Source organism: Nyctereutes procyonoides, unplaced genomic scaffold (genome assembly GCF_905146905.1).
Source record: "Nyctereutes procyonoides isolate TBG_1078 unplaced genomic scaffold, NYPRO_anot_genome, whole genome shotgun sequence".
Classification (NCBI taxonomy): Eukaryota; Metazoa; Chordata; class Mammalia; order Carnivora; family Canidae; genus Nyctereutes; species Nyctereutes procyonoides.
The window spans coordinates 41166653-41187287 of NW_026575024.1; the positions used below are offsets into that span (position 1 = coordinate 41166653).

Sequence of the window (20635 nt, forward strand, 5' to 3'; positions counted from 1 at the left end):
TTCTCCCTCTGCCTGTGTCTCTGCCTCTCTCTCTCTCTCTGTGTCTCTATGAATAAATAAATAAAATCTTTTTAAAAAAAAAACTAAATATAATAGCATTTGTGTAACACACATATAGCATAGGACTGCTAAAAAATAAAACTCATGCAAATATGGTCTTATAAGTGTTTCTTCTTCTTTCTTTAACCTTGTTCATGTATTTAAAATTATCCTGCTAAGCTGCAGAAATGACATGGAAGAGAAGTTTCCATTAAAAAGTAATGAAGTGAGACTAAACCTGAACAATTTAAATGCAAGTTCCTCAGTGTTGCCCTACCTTTTGCCCTTTTATTGCCAACAAACTATAGACTTCTTGTCTAGAATTTTTCTTACAGACACTATTATTTTCTTGTATGATCAATATCTGAATAAAGTACCCAGATAAATGTTTTCCTTGGTTACTGTCAAAATATTTTCCTTGATCATAAACATGAATAAAGACCTTTACCCAAGTGAGTAAGTTGTCAAAACTTAAAGTTCAAGATTAGTTTGAGGAAACTCAATTCCAAGAAGAAGTGACTTGCATAGGGTCACTTGGCTGATCAATGGAAGTTCAAACACTTCCAGGACAAAATTATTTAATGATACCATACTGCTCCCTAAAAAACAGTGAGTTTCTAGACACCTTTGTCATAGAAAACAGTGTGACCCAAGGAATTTTAGTGACTCCCACAGAAATATTTACCCAGTTGAGTTTGTAGAGGTTATATGGTAGTTTTTTTTTTAAAAGGAAGAAGGAACCTTTAGTTCTGTGCATCATACCTTCAAGAAATTAAAGAAATACAGTGAAATAGAATTATAATTATAGATATAATATATATATTGCAAGGATATAATATATAATGCAATTATAATGCAAGATATAATGCATTTTGTGATATAATGCAAGAATATTGGAAGATACAATGCAAGAATACTTGTGTTTTATAATTTATAATTGTAAAAAATCAGGAATATCATAAATGACAATAGGGGAATGATTCAATAAATCAATAGAACACTTTGTAAATGTAAATAATTTTTCAACAGGTATTTGAGGACATGTAAATGTAGTTATAGAACATGAATCTTTGGTTCTAGAGAAACATGGCAGAAGATCCACTTTAAGAGGCATTGTAACTTGCATCTTTATGCTCTCAGAATGCTTGCTTTTGGAATTTATCCTGTAAGAAGCCCAAGCGCTAGTATAAAATGAGGAAGGCTCCATGGAGAGAGGTTCTGAAAACTGAGAGGCCATTGTGGATGTTCTGGCCCCAGGGGATACCATCTGGAGCAGATAAACTGCCCAGCTGAGCCCACATCAGATTACAGAATTATATAAAATAATGAACCATGATGTTTTTAGCCATTAAGTTTGGAGGGGGGATTGTTATGTAGCAACAGGTAACTGAAAAGATAGGATAATGCAGAACATTTCCCAATACAAATGTTTAAAATGAGAGATAACTTATAACAAAAAATCCTTAAATACATAGCTCAACTGACATGAAAGCAAAGGTGCCAGAAATAAAGAGGAATCTGAAAACGAAAGCACTAGTGTGGTAAGCTGAAGATGCATGCGTTGGTCCTAAGGGCTGCAGTTTGGTTGTTGATGCAGAGATATGACCTGTGGCTAGATATTTGCATTCTAATGCCCACTGGGGATCTGAAGCCACTCAGCAAAAGATGTTAGAACTAATATCTCTGCAGAGATAAATCTGGGATTCAGCTCAAGAAGTTAACAGGAGACTTGTGTCTGCCCAGAGTGCTGTTTGGAGGAGGGAAAACGTTCCAATGACAAGTAGAAAACACAAAAGCACCATGAATTTGATACATAAACTTAGGCCACCCAAAGTCAGACAACAATAAACAGAATGAGAAGTATATCTAATAGCTGATTATAGGGCAACATTATCCCTGCTATAGATAACAAATAGAAATGTGAACTGATCACTTGGAATTCCTACAGAAGAAAAGCAATTCTCTGAAGATGAATTCACAATTTTAAGACTTACAAAACACACAAGGATGTGATCCACCATGAGTGAGTATCAGTGGGTAAAATGACAGGATGATTCGCATTCTGAAAACCTGAGTAGAAAATTCTTAAGATTTTATGGAATAAGTACACTTACATGACAAAAAAGCCAAAAAGCCAATATAAAACTGTAAGTAAAGGACAACAGTATGAAAAATTAAGAACAATTTGGAAAAAGCAAATAAATATATAGTGATATGAATGATATATGAGGAGACATGAGGGCTAGAAGGAGAATGACCAAGGCGTTTATCTTCAATAAAAGTTCTAAAAAGAGATAGTTGATAGTATTTGAAAGATAACGTCCGAGGATTTATCAGAAATTGATAGAAGTCATTAGTTTTTAGTTAAAAGAAGAATAATAAGTCACAAGAAGGACATGTTGAAAATAAACCCACACACAGGCATTGCAGAACACTAGAGACAATGAGAAAAAAAGTAAAACAATTACAGGGAAAGGAGAGTTAACCTATAAAGAAATAATTATGATGGACACAGCAGACTTTGCAACATCAACAATTTAGTTCAGAAGATGGTGGAATAATTCTGAGTTTTCAAAACATGAATAAAAACAATTGTCAGTATAGAGTTCTATATGAGTTTCACTATCATGTAAGAAGATAGTAACTGCCATTTTTCAGTATAAAAGTTTGCTACTCACATACCCTTTCTTTAAAAGCTACTAAAGGATGCACATCAGTAAGAAGAAAACTGAATCCAAAGGAAAAGTAAGTTGCAGGAAACAATTGTAAGCCAAGGAAAATGGTAAACACCAAGGCAAATCAAAATATATATTGACTATAAATTTATAATAATAATTAGTAGGTGATTAAAAACAGGAAATTACTATTTATGTGCATTTTATAATACATAAAGTAATACTACATATTTTCTATTATGTGTGGATTTGTGAATATATATTTGTGTAAAACTAGAAACATGTTTTACACTGATGTCAGGATTTGGTAATCTCTGGGAAGGAAGAGAAACAGTTTTAGCTTATCTGTGAATTAAATACACTTATTCATATATACTTTACTTGTAGTCTTTTATTTTAGAAAAGTAAAATAAAGATAGCAGGGAAACTTGAAAAATATTAGCACATATTAAATCTGGATAGGGAATATATTCTAGGTATGTTATACTGTTTGTAAGTTTCTTTACATTCACAATTTTCATTTTTATTTTTATTTTTTTAAGATTTTATTTATTTATTCATGATAGAGAGATAGAGAGAGAGAGAGAGGCAGAGACACAGGCAGAGAGAGATGCAGGCTCCATGCCAAGAGCCCGACGCAGGACTCAATCCCGGTACTCCACAATCGCGCCCTGGGCCAAAGGCAGGCGCCAAACCACTGAGCCACCTAGGGATCCCCACAATCTTCATTTTTAAAATTAAAATTTATAATTGTGTTTCTATGTATATTTAGAAAAATACTATAAGGAAAATACTCTATAATATTAAATACAGAAGTTATCACCTATTGAGGGTATGTAGTATTTTTTCTTCTTATCTGCTTTTGTCTATTTTAAATGCTGTGTGCAACAAGCATGATACTGATTTTATATACATATACACACCTCAAAGTGTACTTTTTTTTAAGATCCATAGGAACACCAGGTAGAAAATTAACTCAGAGATCATTTGCTTCAGTTCTTCTGTGTAGACATGTAGTAATTTATGGTGATAGAAATCAGATCAATTGCTGGTTCCAGCAGGAGTTAATAGTTGGAAAGTGAACTTTTGAGGAAATGGCAATGTTTTATATCTTGATAGTGGTATGGGTTAAATGAATGCCTTTGTTCAAAACAGACTGAAGTATGCTTAAGATCTATGCATTTCCCTCTATGAGGATTATAACTCGTCTTCTAAAATCTAAAAAAAAATAAAGAGTATCTAAGGCATGTATCTTCTTAGAGTCCTCTCACAAGTGGGGAACCCAGCAGAGACTTAATAAGATCTCACAGTGGTGGGATAGCCATCAATGACTTTTGCAAATCAGCATTGTGTAAATTGTTATTATTCCTGTGTTGAGCCCTGGAGACTAGAATGTATGAAGGGATCCTTGAAGGGAGGACACGTCAATTCAAGATTAGGTTTTTCAAAGAATACTTTGAAGAGTTGAGTTCATCATCCCCATTAGGAGAAGCAAGTTGTCAACGTGGCATACATTTATTAGCAGTGATTTATGTGCTCTTTAAAGATAACCCTGTGCCAGCAATTACAGCTCAAATATCCAAAGCTTTTTGATGTAGTCAAGGAAGATATTCCTAGGCTTGTTTGGGGGTTAAGAGATGTTTAAATGTCTATTAAAAAATATTCCTCGTGAAATCTATGAAATCTGTGATCTTTAATCTAACAAAAGGTTTCTTTTTTTCGTTGGCAGGGGCACAAGATGAAGCAAAGGAATAAAGAAATGGAAGTAAATCACAGTCCTCAGCATTGCAGGCCTCTCCTGGCCCTGGGGTGGGGTGGGTATAGGAAGACAGTAGTGCAAGCTGTGGAGGAGGGGGGTGTGGGGGGGCAAGTTCCACAGAAGGACAGGGAATCCTTTGCTCTAATTTCTCCAGCTGCATTTTGTTCTGTTAACCTGCAGAAAAAGAAAGAGAAAAAGAAAAGAAAAGAAAAAGGTTTCCTTGAGCTTGGTGAGGGGACCCCTGTTAATGCATCTTTCAGGCGCTATCCCTATAATTTCTGTTTTTCCTCTCACGACTTTTCCCAAGGTCACAGTGGCACGGTGTAACACTCACATGTGTATTCTGGCCCCTGTCTGCTTTCTCGATTATTTCACAAAGCTGGTCGATACAGTGGTTTCTCCAAAAAAAGAGATGGAAGATGATTGTTTTGATAAACTGCAGGCTAAATTTCAGGAATCATCAAGCCCAATATCAGTATAATCCACAGACAAAGGAGGCAGGATAGAAAATGGGCAAAATGCTCAGAAATCACTTGGAAAAAAGGTCAGGACGATGAATTGAAAATGATATTTTATTCAGGGATTCCCAAGGTACAATTCTGTTCCATGTGGTTAATGAGGAATGCAGAAGGAGAATTTCATGCAAAGAAGAGTGTAGAAGCATAGAGGCACTACAAGGAAGGCAGGCCCTGGCAGCCATTGGGGGCTTTTCCTTCACAGCCAGGACTACAGATGCATTCTTTGACCCCGACCTCCAGCAGAGCTCACCTGGTTCCTGAGATCCTTATCCTGTGCTTTGGCATCTAATCCACTAGAGAGATATGACTCTGTACAACACAGTTGTAAAGGATGACACTTCTCGAGGTGTTTTAGTTAAAAGAGGGGGCTGCTGCATTTAGAATCCAAACATATGCCTATGAATATTAAAAGTTCTACTTGAAAGCTCTCGTTATATATATGCTTTTCATAAAAGAATCTCTTGTCTTTACCCAAGGTTTGATGGCCTACAGAAAGATTTTCATTTGAAGTTATAGGCAACTGGAGGTCTTGCTTGCAGTTCTGGCTTGCTTTTAAATATCTGGTTTGCTCATGCCAAATACCAAACTGCTTTGGTGGCTCATCCTCTCTTCCACCCAGAGATCCCTTGATTATGGCTCTGAAGGGGAGAAGCAGCATTAATAAGTCAAGACTCCAGTGGTATGGTGGGCCCAAGGGATAAGGGGCCAAGGAGAAAGTCAGAACTTGCCACAAATGTCTGTCCCAGAGACAACATCAACAGCGACCCTCACAAGGCAAAATGCCTGCTTTCCACAGCTTCCCTGGGTTCTCAGAACAGTCTTTTTTTTCTAGGGGAAACTGATATCGTTTCTTGCATAGCTTCTTAAATCCACCTTCCTTATGAGGTCTCTAGAACTGTAAATTATTTATATATTATTATATATTTTTAGTGGAGAGAGAAAAGTAATGAATCAAATTGAGTATTTCTAAAGAAAGGGAGGGGAGTTCTGATTTCTAAATATTCCATGGTTCTTCAGTTTTGCTCTTTCCTCTATGGAAAATTCACTTCCTTATCTGTGAATTTTGCTCTGGCCTTTCTGAATTTGTTGCCCTTCTGGATGACTTATTTGGTATATTGGAATCATTAGCAAGCTATATTTCTGCATATGTAATATGTTCTCACATCCTATATTTTAAAAAAAACTGCTTACCAACCTAACAGCAATGATTTTTAAGGGACCTCATGATTTTGGAACATGATGCTTTTTCCTTCTGCCATTATTGTAGAGTTTGGTACAGAAATTTATATGTCCCCTACTGCCATTAGATATTGCTTTCTAGAAAAACAAGAAGTCCCATTTTAAGTGATCCAAGAAATGATGCCATAAAAATACTGATAGTTTCTATATGTCATATCATCTTTATGACTTCATTGAAAGTTGCCATCATTCTGGGAAGGACCTGACAAGAGCAATCTGCTGGGAGCACGTTTTCCTGTGACTCTCATGTGTTACTGTTCATGCTCAGTAATGAGTTACAGTTGAAAACAACATGAAGGAGGCAAGAGGGATGGGGACTTCTTAACGGGCAAAGATGATAGAGACTTAATGTCCCTGTTAGGACCAGTGGAGATCGGAATTATTGTGGGTGGGGTGTTCTCTTACTCATCCATGACAACCATTTTCATTCATTCATTTTAAATGTGGGTGGGGTAGGAGTGCTAGGAGGGATTTCTCTGCCTGAAAACTGCCAGAAAAGGGAAGGAATCTGAGAACAAAACTAAGAGAGGGAGGAGTAAATATCGCCCCACTGCTGGATTTATCTAAACTTTATTTTATGATTAGATTGTTTTCATTTTTGCATTGTTATGCTTTTGGTTGCTATTTGATTTTCAGATTTCATCCTTAAAGCAAGCAATGAGGTTACTTTCCATTTCAATAGTAAAATCTAGCTGTTGGCCAGATCTGAAGGAAGACACCTCAACACAAGAAACCCTCTTTTTCACTGGTGCTGTCACTGAATAGGCTGTCAATGGAAAATTTGAAAGGCAGATTAATTCTCCTGCAAAGGAATCCTGGATTTCAATTTCCAGTCACACTTCTGACAGGCTATGTGGCATACGCATTTACAGGAGGGAGAAGGGGGGGAAGACTAGTCCCAGATTAGTCAGGTTTGCATATGGAGGATCAAAGGAGACTCTCAACATAATACAGGTATCCTTGCTTTTTGAAATTGCATGTTGCCACTTTGCTTTTATGAAAGACCTACATTCGTACCTCCTACCATTAACCTAAAGAAATCCAAAGGGGGTTTTCGCTTTTAGGCAAACTGCAAGCAGGGGGAGTGGCACCGCCAAGCTCCTCCCCTGGGAAACAAGACTCAGCATCTCAGCCTCAAGCAGCTACTAGCTTTGACCTGTGTCTGTGAGCATCTGTACTTCATCTCATTTTATTTTGTGTATCCACTAGCAAGATGTGCCCTGTGGTATCAGAAAAGGGTCTGGGAAGGCTCAAAAGTATTTCCATATAAACTAATGGTAACTGTTTCTTTGCTTTACACCATTTCAGCTTAGGGATAGGTTTCATAGGAACACTACTTTCCCATAGCAAGGGAAACCTGTAGTCCTAATTAGAAAGGTAGTCGTAAGAGAGACAAAGGGGCTTTTCCTCCAGCTAGTAACTATTCAGATGATGGACAAGACTTCTTTCATAAAAGCTTACAAAGGAGGCATCCAAAATACTGTCTGTGATAGTGGGTCACATATTAGTCACTGCAGCTAATTGTAAATCTTTCTATGAAATACTGAAAAGCCTCTTTGTGAATTAATACAGTTCTGCTTGATGCACTTGATTTGAAATGACTTTTCTCTGTATGTGGTGCATGTCAGCTTTGCTTTGAAAAATAACAAAGTTAGCAGAATATGTTCAATATATTTTCTTGGGGAATAGGGTTTTTATCATATGATTCATTAAGGATTTGCCTTACCCTGACATTTGTGATATAAAGGAAAAGAAAAAAAAGTAATTTTCTTGATCAAAATATGTTTTTACTTAATGCAAATAAATGTAGTCTGTTGCTTGCAAGGAAAAAAAATGTCTTCTGATATCTGGTATAAACTGCTAAATAGAATAATACGTGCCTCTTTTGTTAAACCAGCATTTAAATGCTGGACTGCTTCTAAATCTGTTTGTTTCTTTTCATCTGTGCCATACACTAAGAAACTTAAACAACTGTTGCCTTCCTACTATATTTGTTAGAGCAGAATATGAATAAAATTGGTTTGAGAGGATAAGGTGGAATTATCTGTGTCTTGTGAAATTTGTTTCTTAGCATAAGCAATTAATAACTCAAAGTGTTCCTTTAGTACTATGTATTTGGTTGCAAATTGTGTATTTAAAATTGCCCCTATAAGGTAACTTTAACTTGCCAAGTTTTCCCTTACTGAAACTGGTCAATGTTTTGGCCATGTTTTTCAAAATTAGGGGTGCCTGGGTGGCTAAGTCAGTTGAGCATCCAACTCTTGGTTTCAGCTCAGATCATGATCTCATGAGATTGAGCCCCACATGGGGCTCCATGCTCAGCTATAAGTCTGCTGGAGATTCTCTCCCTCTCCCGCTGCCCCTCCTCCCACTCACGTGCTCTCTCTTTCTCTCTCTCTCTAAATACATGAGTAAAACCTTTTTAAAAATTAAACTATAGAATAGTGTGTGCAGACTATTTTTTTCTCAGAATGCTACAAGATAGCTAATTACCCTAGCGATAGGCTCTGAGGTGCAAGATAGAAGTTATTGAGATGAAGACCATGATTCCATGAACATTGGTTCATCCTTCAGAACCCATCATCCATTACTGGAATTCTTTTTGAGAACCTTTTATGAGCCAGCCACTGTGCTGGCTATGGGATCCCTACAACCATGATCTTCCTCAGTCTATTGTTGATGGAATTATGATTGAATTACACAATTGTTAAAGAGTTTGGCAATGGATCAACAAAATCACTATGGGAAAAATGCAAGGTTCTTTTGAAAATGGAAATCTGTGTTCCATCAAATTTAACTCCCTCCATCTCCTCCAGAAAAGGTGTTTTCAGTTTTACTGTTCTAGAAGGTAATAATGGATGTCAATCCCTTTATCCAACAATAGTTGATAGTTTAGTTGTTAGAGGAGACTATGTTTTTTAAAACTTTTACCGGAGGAGCATTTTTCCAATAATAAATGAAGAGAAAAAAAAAAGATAGTCTCATGCTGTAATGGACAACCTCAACACAAATGCCTCAGAGTGACAGCAAAGATAATTTGACATGATTCTAGCATTGCCAGATGCAGTTTTTTGTGACATCCAATTTTCCATCTCTTGGCCTATCACTCCTATGTTTCTCAAACCGCACTACTTCTACTCCTTTGCCTTACTTCATTCAAAGGTGTCATTAAATGTTGCTTAACTTTACTAGTGGTGCTCAGGATGAAAAGAGACAATGATACCCATTTATGTGGTTCTGGCCAGGACTCTGGCCCAGCTGTGGGGCTTTGAGAAACAAAATGCCTCCACTCTTGGTTTGGCATATGGAAATACTGATACATTCCTGAACTCCCTGACAAATTTTAATATAAAGTGCCAAGACATTATACTTTGCCACTTGGTAAATCATTAGCATTAGATTCTGCTATTTGATATTGTAGAGGCAAATGGCCTTATCTTGAACTCAAGCCTTCTTACCAAAAGAATAAATGATCCCTACAACTGGGTAGTAAATATGAAATCCTTTCTACTGTTGATTGTTGATTTAAATTTTGCCCTTAAATTAAGGATCCATGAGGATAAGAAGAAACTGTTTTATAAAATTTAGAGAAGTAGGTGATTGGAGTTCTTAAAACATGTACACACAAAGTACTGACCCAGTGTAAATCTTTTTAAGTAATCTTTTTTCTGATAATAACTAGAGTGTATCTATGAATAAAGAGGGAAGGAGGTAAAACTCTATCATTTGGTTCATATGCATGGAAAGATACAGATTTACAAGGAAATAACTCTACCAATATATACCTCCTTCCAATGGGGAGGAGAAGTATACTTCCTCTGACATTGGACTTGATGATGTAATTTGCTTTGGCCAATGATATGTGGGCCGAAGTGGCATATGTCACTTCAGGCAGAAGCTTAATAACTCGTGCTCTTTGTCCCCCTTTACCACAATGACTAGCGACATCCCAGGTGGACTGCTATGAAGGACCCCATGTAAAGATGTAGAGATGAGTTTCAGGCAAGCCCCATTGAGAAGGTGACATGAATGAGAAATAAACCTGTACTTTGAGATACAGGTGCTATTTGTTACTCTAGTATAGCCTATAAGATGCATTTAAAGATCAAGTTCACAAACCTATACAATCAGCCTCTCCAACCTCATCTTGTGGGACTGTCAACTTGGCTCACAATGCTGCCAGCACACTGGCCTTCTGCCCATCCCTAGAATATGCCAAAATTTCTCCATGCTCAAGGCCTTTGAACTTGAAAGTTCTTTCTTCCCATTCTCACTTGACTAGTACCTTATTATCCTTGAGATCTCAGCTGGAATGTCACTTCTAGAAACACCTTGTGTTTGCCTACCTAATACCATATTTACTACCTCAGAAAATTTACAATAATTTGTAGTTGTTTATTTGTTTACAAGGCAGGGGTAAAAATTAACATGACTCACATCAGATGTGCAAAATAATGTAGCCATCCTCCCCCCCCCCCACCCAACTAACTGAGCTTGTCCTGTGTCCAGGCCTCTATCCAATTGGTTAGAGAGGACTATGGGAAAAAAAGTTAATCTATCAGTTCTAGATATCAGATTTCCCAGTTTAAAATACTAATTTGGTGATAATGATTTAGTCAGATTCAAGGTTTAAACTCTGCACTGAGGTTATTTCTTAATAACTTATTTCAACTTACGTTGTTATACCCTATCCCTTAGATAAAGGCCTTATTTTCTAATCACTAAGCAATAAAACTAACAATTAATAAATAAATTTAAACTATTGTTTAGTAGCTATAATATTTAAAAAGTAATTTCTTTAATTTAAGGGCAAAATTTAAATCAACAATCAACAGTAGAAAGGATTTCATATTTACTACCCAGTTGTAGGGACCATTTATTCCTTCGGTAAGAAGGCTTGAGCTCAAGATAAGGCCATTTGCCTCTACAATATCAAATAGCAGAATCTAATGCTAATGATTTACCAAGTGGCAAAGTATAATATCTTGGCACTTTATGTTAAAATTTGTCAGGGAGTTCAGGAATGTATCAGTATTTCCATATGCCAAACCAAGAGTGGAGGCATTTTGTTTCTCAACATTTAAAAATTTGTCAAGGAGCGTATCAGGAATAAAATGACAGGCTATTTAGAAAATCACAAAAATAAAAAGAACACTATAAAAAATATAGGATATAGCCAAAACTATCCTTAAGAGGGAAGTTTAGTCTTAAATGCCTTAATTGTTTGAAATGGAAAAGAGAGAAAAAAACATTTTTAAAAACATTCCAATTTAGATTTTAGAACAAGAAAAAGATCCAAAGAAAATAAAGACACACATATATATAAAATATAAAAACTAACATATATATTGTATATAGAGAGATACATATATATATAATGAACTAAGAAATTTTTAAACAGTAAAATGTTAAAATAAATCTTTTGATTCTTTGAAAATCCATTAAATAAATCTTTAATAACTATTGTGAATAATTCTAAAAGGATAGCAATGAGGAAATTTTAAGTACAATGAAATTAAATTTTATGCGTAACTATAGAACTAATAAAGAAAATGAAGATCTTCTTTGAAATAAAAATTACCAATATTGATTGAACATGACACAGAAAACCCACATAAACAAATTCATGGCAGAAATGAGAAAAGATCTTGAAAAGCCTCCTAAGCTTATTTATCTGTCTTTCTACCCAACTAATGTGTACAAATTGTCAAAAACCTGGGAATAGTCATAAGCGATATCCACAATTTGTTTTCATTTCATATGTGTCCATGACAGAATCATCCACTACATGGCTATTTCACTTGGTGGTACCACAAGCCTCTTCTTGTCAATCAAGAATTTTCCAAAGTTATTTTAAAATATTTTATCATATGGTCCAAATTTATATTATTGCTCCCCTAGTCTATCACATTTAGGTTACTTTACAGTTTTCCCTACTGTAAATAAAACTACAATGAACACTTTTGCTTGCAAATTTTTATCTTCATCAGGGTATGTTTACAGAAGATTTCCAGGGTTTCTAGCAATTAGGAAATGAGAATTTCCATTTTGTAGAATCCTCACTGCCCTGAAGAATCTTACAGACACTTAAAAAATGTCAGTCTGAGAAAATGGTTTGTCCCTAGTATGAGTTTACTACTGTTTCTTCATTTCTCAACGAGGCTGAGCAGATCTATCACTTTGCTGTGTTTCCAGATTGGGGAATTAACCTATTTGTGTCCTTTGGTCATCTGTCATTTGGGATTTCAATGTTTCTTAATTGACATTTGTGAACTGTTTATATATTGAGAGTATTATCTTTTCATCCTATTCCCTGTATATAATTTTCTACTTCTGCTTCGATTAGAATTTTGATTGTGATAGCTTCTGATACATAGGCTTCTAGGTTTCTATGCCAGCAAATATCCCTTTCCCTTTGTACTGGTTTACATTACTTTTGTAGTTGACATTAACCATTCTGCCGCTACTATCCATCAACTGCTTCAGGTGATGAAGTTTGGAAGGCTGATAGAAAACTCCTTTTATTTATTTTCTGGAGCTCACCTTTCAACCCTACTCCCTACAGGTGGTGGACATGGGCTCTGAGCTGGCCAATCACAATATTTTATCTGCTTATGCTCAGGGATTGGTTTAGAGAGGTCACATGACCCAAAATGGACCAATTGGCGACTTCCCTAAGACATTTTATGTGTTTACCAGGAGAGAAAAAAATCAGAAAACATAGTGAACATGGAAACCTGGAGATTTGGGTAGTTTTTTCCTGACTCGGTTATGTAAGCCAATAAATTCCCATTTTAAGCAAGTTTGAATTAGTTTTCTGGCTCTTGTAACTGAATGGCTCTCTAATTCACTCTGATTAAGAGTAAAAATCTTAAAATGCCCTGAGGGTTTCATGTGATGTCTCACACACCTGCACACTGTCCATTACTTCTGCAAATTCATCTCTTCCTATGCTCCTCAATGGTCTTCACTATTCCAGCCACACTGGCCTCCTCAGAGATGCCAGGCATGTTTCTCACCTTAAAGCTATATGCTAGCCTTTGTAGAATTCTCTTCCTCCAGATGTATCTATGGCTCCTTTGCTCACCTTGGAGTCTGTTCAAAGCTTTCTTAGCAAGGCTTAGCCCGACCAACCTCTCTAATGCTGCAAAAGACACCCAGGTCTGGCCTGCCTTATGGGTTCTACTTTTTCCCCTTTTCCATGGTACTTATCACTTTCTAATATACCATATAATTTACCTTTTCATTAAGTCCATTTTATAAAATATTATTGGAAATCTCCCCCTGCTCCATGAGGAAACGATACGCTTGATGATATCAGAGAGTTTTGTCTGCTTTTCTCACTGAAAAATCCCAAGCATCTGAGAAGTACCTGGCATGTATTTTTTTTTTCCTGGCATGTATTAAGTGCTCATTAAATATCTGTTCTGGAAAGCCCTTGGCAAATTCCCTTTTATGATACTGGTGGCCTAACTGACTGGATTTTTTCCCCTTTCTTTTTGGAAAAAAATACAGAGAAGAGATGAAATTAAACTATCACACACGTGAACAGGAGGTTCTGTACCCTGTCCCAGAAGATTAGTATTAGAACAATAAGGGACCTAGTAATGGCCACAAAATCATTGTGAGGATTCAATTTGGTTCAGAAACTATGTCTACTCTCTAATGAATGTGGAAAAAAAATGGGGGCGTCTGTTGACTGATCCTATTTCAAAGAAAGAACTACATTTTGAAATTTCCATGGTACTTCTTTTTATTCTAAGGTAGGTGGTGATGAGGCTGTTTAGATAGGATCAGCTAGGCTACTCTAGGAAAACGATGGCATCTCAATGATTGAACACCCTGAAGGCTGACTTCTCACTTACATCAGAGCCCCTTGTGAGTTGGGCAGCTCTCCTACAGGCAGTGATGCCAGGACCCCTGTTTCCTCTGTCCTGTGGCTCTCTCACCTTTGGCAAGTTTTCTCCCAGGTCACCATGAAACAAGAAAAGATAATGATTAGGATCCAAGCACAACTGCTGCCCACATCTCATGGCCATACTCAGTCACCCACTCTGATTCCTGGAGAATGTAGGTTGACCAAATACCCAGCAGAAAAATGAAATGTGTTTGATGATTACCTAGCATTGCTTCTGCCTTGGAAGCAGAACAACTCCCTGCTTTGACACATCACTGTGTGCTAATAATAAACCCTCTATTTCTGCTCCTCAAGAGCCAATGAATCACTTTGGTTTAGGAAGAGAGTGTCATCTGGACATCTTAAATGATCAGAACAATCCCATGACGAGCAGAGGACTAAACAATGGGTAGGAAAAAAAATCTGAATGTTGCTCTGCATTGTCTTGGATAAAAACTTAACATAGTGTAATGGGCCTTTGCCTGGCCTCTATCACTTGTCCTAGAATTGGTTTTATTTTTTCATTTGTTATTAATAAAATCACAAGATGACCTGGTGCAGGGGAGATGTGTATGCCTTTTTCAAAGGTCCTAACATACAGGGCTTTTGAATTTTAATCATCTTTCCCTGTCTAAAGATGTTCCAGATGTTTACCTATATTTCCTTTTCTTTTTTTGTTTATCTGTGTATGTGTGTGATCCCACTTCTACATCTACATCTTTAATGTGCCTTATATTTCCTTTGGTATTTTGCATTTTGTGGGAATTAACCTGATCAAGTAGCTTTAAAAATATTCCCAGCACCATGTATTAAATAACACATTGGGATCCTGTTGACCTGAAGTTATTTCTTTAACATACAGGTATTTTCTATTTATATAAGGATCTAGTTTCTTGGCTACACCTTCCTTTGTTTTTTCTAGTGCCATTCTGTTTCAATTAATGTGCTTTTATAATATGTGCTGATGTCTATTAAGACAATTCAATGCCTCCCCTTTCTTCATTTTCAAATGGTCTTGGCTATTACTCACTGTTCAGTGTTCCAGATAAACCTTAAAAGAGCTTTGTCACGTTTCCCTTCTAGAGATAGTCTATTTCCATTCCCGGGAAAATGGATAAACCAGTCAGTTTAGTCAGCTGATGCTTAGTTCAGACATGAAGGGGAGAGGGCATCTGTTATAAATGCAGCCTCCTGGAATATTCCAGAGAAGAACAACACCCCTGTTCATCCCTGGCCTTCTGACAAGGCTGGATTGTGATCTGAATAACAATCAGCCCCTGAATATTCTGCTCTGAAGTCTTCCTGCCAGTCTTGGCATCCGGGTCTCTTCAATCTTATCTGAGTCATTTGGTTCTGCCTAGTGAGTGGAGAGGCAAAAGCTAGGTAAATATCACTGTGTCTTGAGTAATCATCATCCACTTTGCAAACGAGCGCTCAAGGGCTCAACGGAGCTGGTCTACAGGACTTTATCTGCAGAATCCAAAGACGTAGGAATATAGCATTTGGTTACTAAATGTTCCAGCTGCTGCTGCTTGGGAATGAGTTCTTTCTGAAGCAAACTGAAATTCAATTCCCTGGCTTTGGGTTCCATTTCACCTGATACCTGTGCTGGCATCATCCTGCTCAGCTGAGATTCATTAGCAACCTAGCCTGACAAAGACAGGACCACATCAGGTTTCTGTTGGGTCCCCTTAAAGGATCGAGGCCAGCCAGGGGGAAAATATAGTTTTCTTGGCAAGCAGAAAGTACAATAAATATGGAAAGAGAATAAATATGTAATGTTGAATAATATTAATTGTTCTACTCACTTTATATATATTAACTCATTTACTCTTGACAACAATTAAATAGGTACAATCATTATCCCCACTTTATAGATGTGCAAGCTGAGGCACCAGGGGACCAAGTATTTTGCACAGAACCATGCATCTATTGAGCAGTAGGGCTATGATTTGAACATGGGAAGCCTGGAACCAGAGGTTACTAACTGAACTATTGTACTAGGGATTCTCAAAGTGGCCGAGGTATCAGAATCCTCTGGTGGCTTGATAAATGACAAATCCCTGGACCCCAACTTCAGAGTACGCCATTCATGAGGTCGGGGGCAAGAAACCAAGATTCTACATTTCTATTAATTCCCAGGTGCTGCTGCTGCTGCTGCCCCAGCAGTCCTACTTTGAGAACCACTGCACTGGGCTACAGAAAAATGTTTGGCAGTTGTGTTCCTGTGAAAGTGAGAAAAGATAAATAGACGTGGAGAATGATTAAGCCATGCAGCTAATTCTCCATTGCTAAAATCAGAATATCTATGTTCTAGTTCCTAAGGCAACCCAAAGCTGGCATTGCCTGCAAGGTGCCACTTTGTTCCTATTATGTTTGGTTGTAGGCAGCAATCCAAATATTAAAGAGTATTAAGAGCACTGGTTGGAGCATCAAAACACCTGGGTTTAAATCTCAGTCCTGTCATTTACCAGCTGACTTAATGTAAGCTTCCATTGTCATGTCTATAAAATAGTAATGATAATTATTTATTGCTTGGATATCAGTAAAGGTAAATTTCATACATGTCTATACACACACACACACGCACTTGCACACACATTGCCTGGCACATAAAAATAATGGTAAATTATTCATTTTATAAGAAAAGGGTATGCGGTATCCTTTCTTCCTCTCAGATACCAGCAGAGAAATTTAACTTTGAGATACCACTGAAGTAAGATCCGCCAGGGTTACATTGGACACCCAAACTTTCTTTACAGCTCATAACTGTGACAGGGATAAAAAGAGAGTATATGTATTTGACAATCTGCTGCTACTCTGCTTCTGGTAAAAAGAAAGAGAATTATTGTCTGACTCATCTCAGGGGCTATCTCTCCTTGTGCAAAAGAAGCAAGTGAACCAGAGAAATGGAAGGTGCCAGAAAGCGAGGGACAATCTACACAGTGGGAGTCTGGGTAACTGGTCCAGAAACACAGAGGGATCTTGAAATAATTTTACTCAGTACTATAAGTGGGTATCATCTCAGTCAATAATTAAAGGGTTTTAAAAGTTCTCCTTAATTACTATTTCATTCATTTATTCAACAAATACACATTGAACCCCTGCTATGTATCAATCACTACTCTAGGTTCTGGAGATACAGGTGTGGACAAAACAGACTAAGAAGCCTTCCATATGGAGCAGGGGAGGGAGATACAGAGATTGTGGGGAAAGTGGGAATGACCAGAGAGTAAAGACCTGAAAGAAATGAGGACACAAACAATATGGCCACCTGCCAGAAGAGCATTGGGGAATAGGAACAGCAAGTGCATAGGCCTGGAGGCTGGCTCATGCCCAGCCTCTGAGAACTGCCAGAGTGAGTGAGTGCAGAAGAGAACATAGGAGATGGAATGGGACAAAAAGCCAGGTCCCATCACAGAAGATCTTGTGGGAAGATGGGTGGACTTTCACAGGCTTTAAAATAGAGGAGAGGACATAATCCAACTTTGAAAGGAATTACTGTTGGTGCAGCATGAGAGAGTTGAGCTGAAGTCTCTAATTTGGGAGTGAGTATAGATGAGGAAAGAGAAAAAGAAACCAAAAGGCAGAAGTCCAGGACAAAGATCTGGGTAGAGATCAAACCAAAGGTGGATCCAGGTTCTGTTGAGGCTTACTCTTTTTTCCAAACATCCTCCCACAGCTTTCTCATGACCCCAAGAGGTAATTTACTAAGTATAATGATCTTGTCTCCAACCACCTTGGATCAGTGTCCTCACTCTGTGGCACATTAGGATCCTCTAGGGAGCCTTTCCAACACGCTCTATTGAAAACCAAATTAAGGGACATTCTAAAAAATAACCAGCCAAGTGTCAAGGTCAATAAAGACAAAGAAGGACAGAGGAACTAACCCAGATAAAGGACACTAAGAAGACACAACTATGTGAATGCCTTGTGGGATCCTGGCAAAGGACATTAGTAGGGCATTCAGCAAAATCTGAGCAAGGTGTGTGGAACAGATCATTGCAGTGTCAATGTTAATTTCCTGATTTTGATTATAATGCTCTGGTTGCATAAATATGGTCACTTGGGAGAGCAGAGTGAAGGATACCTGGTAATCCTTTGTACTATCTTCATGACTTTTTTGAGAGTCTAAATCATTTCAAATTAAAATGTGAAAAAATTCTCTTGCCCAGGCTGTACCCCAGACCCATACATCAGCATCTTGAGCAGGCCCTGGCTATGGGTACTTTTTTTTTTTAAGATTTTATTTATTTATTCATAAGACACACACACACACACAGAGAGAGAGAGAGAGAGAGAGAGAGAGAGACAGGCAGAGGGAGGAGCAGGCTCCATGCAGGGAGCCTGACATGGGACTCAATCCCGGGTCTCCAGGATCAGGCCCTGGACTGAAGGCGGCGCTAAACCGCTGAACCAGCCGGGCTGCCCTATGGACACTTTTTTAAAAGCTCTCTAAATGATCCTAATATCCAACCAGGTTTGAGAATCATCACCTTGGATTTTAAAAGTCTTTAGGGAGCTTTGCCTTAAAGTGTTCTTCTGTTCAAGGGGCAGAAAGAGGCCTCTGATTTCTGAGGGTGTCAGTTCCTCCCATTTTCTCTGTTTACCCCACCTTAGGCCCAAAGAGAACCTCTTCTGGGCAGAATTCAGAGGCGAAGTTGGAATCAAGGGGATGTGCTCATGTAGTCACAAGAGAAGCATCCTTTGAGACTCTGAAGGATGTTTCTCTGAAAGAATCTGTCTTCCTCCTGAAAGACGTCAGCACTGAGAAAGATAGAGTTCCAAAAACCCTCCCTGCCCTGGTAAAAGGAAAGAGATTAGGTGGCATCTTCAGATCATCTCCAGCCAGGGACAAGTATTAACCTCCCCTGTCAGCTTTGGGGATGTTCCTTTTCCAAACAATTCTATTGTAGTGCCTCAAAGTAGGATGCGCCATTCTCTATGGAAATTGGCAAACACTAAATACCAACTTCTCCCAGCAAAGGCACCTATAAGAAAATGAAGCTTCACCTGCTTTGATTAATAAATAGACAGCAATGGCCAGGAGGTTGCAATAGGAGACACAAAAGGCTGGTAGAAATGTGCCTAAAAAAGCAAAGGGAAAAATCAGGGACGGTTAAGCTGCATAAGAAAGACCTCTAGATTCTGATTCAGTTTTAGTGGCTGCAAAAACAAGGCTCTCGGCTATTTGCATATAAATGTGCTGGGGGTGGGGAACCACAGTACTTGGCTATGCATTCTAACTTTCTGCTCAAAATCTGTTCCCAAAGCAGCTGCAGAAATCAGCTGCAAATTCCAAATCTAAAAATGAATGTCACATGGCAGAACTGGGGAGGAGGCAAGGAGAGGAAGAAGGCAAGGGCACCAAATGGTGCTACAATTAACCCGCTGGGGCCCGCAGCCCATATCCATTGCCTGGGAGCTTTTAGACATCTCAGGGCTCGGGCTGCACCCCACAGCAATTAGATCAGACCCCCTGGGCAATGCACACAGGCACAGTCTGTATGAGAATTTCCCAGGTGATTGAAATAAAGAGCCTTCATTGAGTGACAGGGTCTACCCTAGGGCAGGAATTGTCCAAACTTACCTATAACGGGCCAGATGATAAACATTTAAGGCTATGGGGCCCATACAGCATCTGTCCCAACTGCTCAGTTCTGCCATGGTAGTGTGAAAGCAGCCATAAATGGTACATCAGTCGGTGGGGTTGGCTGGGTGTCATAAACTTTATTTACAAAAAGCGTAACTCAGGCTCTAGACTCTTGTTATCCAAAGGATGGTCCTTGGGCCAACAGCATGGACATCCCATGGGAACCTGTTAGAAATACCAGTTCTCCAGGCCTCCACTAGAGCACTCCTACATCAGAGACTGTTCTGTAACAAAGTCCCAAGATGGCCAGAGCATATGGATGTCAGGGTAGCTGGCAGCAGGTGAATGGTGCCAACTGCCAACCAGCACTAGGAACCCAGAGAGCTGGGCCAGGTCTTGGAGCACCAACTCCTTTATCTCTAAAACTGTTCCAGGGGTATCTGCCTGTCCAAGGACTTTGAAAGGTACAAATGTGAATTGTCAGTACATGACAGACAATGCAAGCTTTGGCCTCTGGTCAGCAACTGTCCCTCTGGCAGGTGCTTAGCCCTCTATCATCAGTCATGATGAGGTGGGAAGGGCTGGTCACTCAGGCCCTCATTTTAGAGACCAAGACACTGAAACCCTAGTCTGCCAGCGGGTGTACATTGCAAACAGTACATCCGCAGGGCCTGGGCAAGTACCCCGAGTCTGAAGAACACGGGCTCAGAATAGGCTGATTGCCACCAAGCTGGTTCATAACCCTAACATGTGGCTCTCTGCTTTTACAACTCCTGGTCCATGCAGGAGGGCACAGGGCCTGTTCATCTCCGCATCCCCAGTGCCTGGCACAACATTGGAGCCCCAAAACCCTTGATGACAGGTTCAATTCAGTGGCATCAGTCTTAAGGTCCTGAATGTCCACAACTGATGACT

At 38.6% G+C, this 20635-nt stretch overlaps 1 protein-coding gene across 1 annotated transcript in view; it reads left to right on the forward strand.

Moving 5' to 3' along the window:
• The window catches only part of MACROD2 (mono-ADP ribosylhydrolase 2), a 1896077-nt gene extending 1891486 nt beyond the window's left edge, over positions 1–4591 (forward strand). Inside the window, exon 19 of the mRNA XM_055345329.1 lies at positions 4444–4591. The gene's annotated coding sequence lies outside the window, so the exon portion shown is untranslated. The remainder of the gene's footprint in view (positions 1–4443) is intronic.
• Positions 4592–20635: the final 16044 nt, after the last annotated feature.